At 40.0% G+C, this 4,875-nt stretch overlaps 1 pseudogene; it reads left to right on the top strand.

The window, feature by feature from the left end:
• The first annotated feature begins 502 nt into the window (after positions 1–502).
• LOC113183111 (large ribosomal subunit protein uL10 pseudogene) lies at positions 503–1,560 on the top strand (annotated as a pseudogene).
• Positions 1,561–4,875: the final 3,315 nt, after the last annotated feature.

The following is a 4,875-nucleotide window of genomic DNA, read 5'->3' as shown; positions in this document are numbered from 1 at the left end:
TGATGCCCACTAGGACACCAAGAGGTGTAAGGGAGGCCTGAAGACTTTATTATGGTACCAATCACATTTCCAAAAGCAGCAAAATATGTGCTGTTACCCAGGAGGCCAAGAATCACCATACTCCTCCAGAACCCCATTCTAAGTACAAGAGAAGAATACAAACTGCCAAAAGATACTGTCCACATCTGCTGACCTCCTAAACACGGCCCCAATTCCTGTTACTAAGTCATTTACCTGATGAGTAAAATAGGTTATTGTGAAGAGGAAAAATCACTATTATAACATCAACAGTATTCTGAGTTTTTGGCTAAAGTGATCTATCAGATTAACTGATCAGGCAGAAGTACTAAATAAATATAAATTGCTCCTATGCAAAATTCAAGCCCATATTACATGTTCAAATGGAGAAATACACAAAAAATAGATAAATTTTTAGAAATAGAAAATCTCAAATGTATAGTTTTTAAAATTGTGTTTAAAATCACATAGTTCACCCTTTCTCGCCAGGCATCCTCGTGAGAGTGACATCGTCTTTAAACCCTGCGTGGCAATCCCTGACGTACCGTCGTGATGCCCAGGGAAGACAGGGCGACCTGGAAATCCAACTACTTCCTTAAGATCATCCAACTTTTGGATGACTATCCAAAATGCTTCATTGTGGGAGCAGACAATGTGGGCTCCAAGCAGATGCAGCAGATCCGAATGTCCCTCCGGGGGAAGGCTGTGGTGTTGATGGGCAAAAACACTATGATGCGCAAGGCCATTCGAGGGCATCTGGAAAACAACCCAGCTCTAGAGAAACTGTTGCCTCATATCAGAGGGAATGTGGGCTTTGTGTTCACCAAGGAGGACCTCACCGAGATCAGGGACATGCTGCTGGCCAATAAGGTTCCAGCTGCTGCCCGTGCTGGTGCCATTGCACCATGTGAAGTCACCGTACCAGCCCAGAACACTGGTCTGGGGCCCGAGAAGACTTCCTTCTTCCAGGCTTTAGGCATTACCACTAAAATCTCTAGGGGCACCATTGAAATCCTGAGTGATGTGTAGCTGATAAAGACTGGAGACAAAGTGGGAGGCAGCGAAGCTACCCTGCTGAACATGCTGAACATATATATCCCGCTTTTCCTTTGGGCTGATCATTCAGCAAGTGTTTGACAATGGCAGCATCTACAACCCTGAAGTGCTTGACATCACAGAGGAGACTCTGCATTCTCGCTTCCTGGAAGGTGTCCGCAATGTTGCTAGTGTTTGCAGATTGGTTATCCAACTGTTGTTATCAGTACCCCATTCTATCATCAATGGGTACAAGAGGGTCCTGGCTTTGTCTGTGGAGACTGAGTACACCTTCCCACTTGCTGAGAAGGTCAAGGCCTTCTTGGCTGATCCATCTGCATTTGTGGCTGCTGCCCCAGTGGCTGCTGCTACTACTGCTGCGGCCCCAGCCAAGGTTGAAGCCAAGGAAGAGTCGGAGGAGTCGGATGAGGATATGGGATTTGGTCTCTTTGACTAATCACCAAAAAGCAACAACTCAGCTTTATATGCAAAACAAAGAAATAAAGGCTTACTTCTTAAAATAAATAAATAAATAAAAATAAAATAAAATCACATAGTTCAAAACAAAACAGACTTTGGGGAAGTTTAAATGTTTAAATTCCCAGCATTAAAACTAAGACCACAAAGGGATTCATTCATTCATTCATTCTATATAGTTTTAGTTGTTGATGGACCTTTATTTTATTCATTTATCTATTTGTGGTGCTGAGAAGCAAATCCAGTGCCTCACGCATATGAGGCAAGTGCTCTACCACTGAGCCACAACCCCATGCCCACAAAGGGATTTATAAATGCAAAAGAACCATCATCACAAATAGATAAATATGCAACTGGCCTTATCCCTGCAGTTTCTTATAATTTCTTTTATCATGTCATTTTTATGCCACTTTCTTTTTCTTGCTGAAATTTCTTGATGCAACTTCTTGGGCTTAATTCTTTAACTTCTTTTTTTCCTTTTTATTTACACGTTATGGATACTCATTAGCTCAATCTTACTTTCTTGCAGGCTAAGTGCTCTAAAAACAAGTGCTCTAAAAGCCCTTGTGCCATACTTTAAACCTGTTGAGCACACTCATGCCAGTGATTCGACAAAAGCAAATACTTTTTCAGCTCCATTCACCAGGAATTCTTCTCACTTTTGGACTGCCCTTTCAGAAGTCCCAACTTTGCTGGTTAAGGGGAGAACTGAATCTCTTGATCCCCTGGAGTAAGAGCTGCCTGCTGCTCTTGAATGTAGTGCTGAACAAAATTTTTATGGAGGAGCTCCAAAATGTGTGCCTTCCAAGAGGGTAAAGAATTGTTACATTATTCTCACTCTAGTCCATACAACTGAGGAGAGTGTGGAGAGCCCAGGGCAGAAGGCAGGGAATCAGGAGACTAAAACAGTGTTTACATGATTTTGATGACATTCACTGTGTTTCAGATGTCATCTTGTTTTTCTCCATTATTGTAAAATATCAGTTTAAGAAAGTAAAAGCGACTTCAAGAAATAACAACTGGACCAAGCCCTGCCTTCCCATAGATATAAATAAGTCAGTCTCAGAGATAGTACATATACATAGGGCTGGATTCAAATCTTATTGTATACATAGGGCTGGATTCAAATCTTATTCTATTACTGTCTGGATAACTCTGGCAAGTTACTTAAGCTTTGTGCTTCCGTTTCTTCATTTGTACACTAAGGAAAAGGATAATAATAAGACTGACTTTGAAAGATTGCACAGAAGTTACAAGAGATAAACATGAAAAGCATTTAGAACAGTATACAACAAATTATTTAGTAATAATTATTAATGTGATCACTTGTGTTTTCTAAATGAGTTCCAAAGATTTTGATACCTTCTTTCAGCAAACATTTTACCTTCTTTCAGCCAACACTTACAGTATCATGTATGGAACTCAACACTGGCAATATGGATAGAGCCAGAAATCACACTCTGGACCCTCCAAACATCATCCAATCAGGTAGAGGAGGCTATCTCTTAAGCTGTATATCATAGTGGTAAGAACTGTGATAGAGATGTATATAGAATCTTAAGCAACAAGAAGCAGCCTGGAGTGGTCCAAAGAAGGAGAATGAGCCAAGCCTTAAAAGGCAGACTGGAGTACACCAAAGGAAGAGGGGAAAGGAGGTTGTTCTGGGCAAGGTTGGGGAATGGCAAAACATAAGACCAATTACTCAGCAAAGACAAATATAGTGAAAGGTCTAAGCAATTTGAACTTTAACTTAAACGGGAATGCCCAGCTTTAGGAAAAAGGATGGGTTGTGATGGAAAAAGAAAAGGGAAGGAGACTTAGTAGAAACTACCCCTCACAAAACTACTTCTAATAAAAAACATTTCCGAAAGGATGGAGTACAGAGAATAGACTCCAAAAATATTTATAAATTACAGTGACATACCTTAGATGATTAAATATGAAAGATTGGAAAATGGAAAAAGTAAACAATGATACCAAGTTACTAATTAGAACAATGAGGTTGATGGTGATACAACTGGGACCCAGGCAGAGGAGGTTTGGGGTAGGGATGCTGAGCTTAGTTTTGAACAGTTTCAATTGAGGTACCTTTGGGACATTCAGAAATAGCTATCCAGTAAGAGGGAAGTCAGAAATATGGATCTGCATCTGTGATGCAGGCTGAGGCTGGAGAAAGAGAGATTACTGCTCAAGCCATAGAAGGGTTCAGGTTCGGAGTACCAGTGATGACCAAGATGGATGGATCAGGGAGACTGGAGGACCAGGAAGGAAAAAAGAGCAGATGTCACAGCCACCAGTATTTCTCAGAACTACAACACTATTTTCATCCTTGTCAGTCTTGTCAACAACTTTCTCGAACATTCCAATGTTCTTTATTTATATACCATCTGTTTCACAAATATTTGAGGCAGCTTATGGTAAAGACATACAATAAAACAGTAAAATAAAAGTGAAATGAATAAATCAGAGCAAGAATATGTGGCATTTGATTAGGAGGTCAATACAGAAGCAGAGTGGGTAAAAGAGTAGGATTAGAATCCAACTATGCAGGTCAAAGAGGACTACAGAATTGCTGCAGTAAAGGTACAAACTTGGCTCTGAGCTTCCTAGTGGCCAAAGTTAAAGAGAGTCAGATGCCTCCATAAGAAGAAAGCATACTTTCACAGGATTAACAGATTTGCCCAATCTCACCCAGTTAAAAGATGAATGGTTCTTTTCACTCTACCAAGTTGCTTCAACGTGCAAATGTTTAAGACCTAGTTAGATTCCCATCATCAGAACAGAAAGGTAGAAAGGGAACTGGTTTAGAAATTAGGACATCTGGTTGGAATACTAGCATTTACACTAATCACAAACCTAACATAGACAGATCATTTAAATTCTTTGTATCTTGTTTGCTCAAATAGAAAATAAGTTCACAGTGAACCAGAGTCAACCCATACTTAGTAGATGTGATATAATTCTCCAGTTCACTATACCTTGACACACATTGTTGGTTAACCAAAGAACTTTCTTCTGATAACCCCTGCTGCAAAGACCTCAAAATCCTGCTTAGGAGTGTTCCAGGTAATCACCAATCAATCAGCCTCAGGCATTCTTGCCCTGAAGGTTCTATAAAGTGTCTCCAGGGTTAACACACCACCATGCTGTGATTATGGTATGTGTCATACTTTATGTCATCCTCTCTTGAATGAGTAAGGCTGAGGGGGATTTGACTGCAGTTGCTAAGGTAGGCAGATATGGAACAACGCTCTTTTTTGCAGTTATTTTTAGACTGCTAAAAATACTTTCAATATGTTAAAATTAAAATTCACATGAGTCAAATATACAACTGATTAAAATAAA

This window comes from Urocitellus parryii, chromosome 2, assembly GCF_045843805.1.
Source record: "Urocitellus parryii isolate mUroPar1 chromosome 2, mUroPar1.hap1, whole genome shotgun sequence".
Lineage (NCBI taxonomy): Eukaryota > Metazoa > Chordata > Mammalia > Rodentia > Sciuridae > Urocitellus > Urocitellus parryii.
The sequence above is the reverse complement of the archived record's forward strand: the minus strand, read 5'-3'. Positions and strand labels throughout refer to the sequence as shown.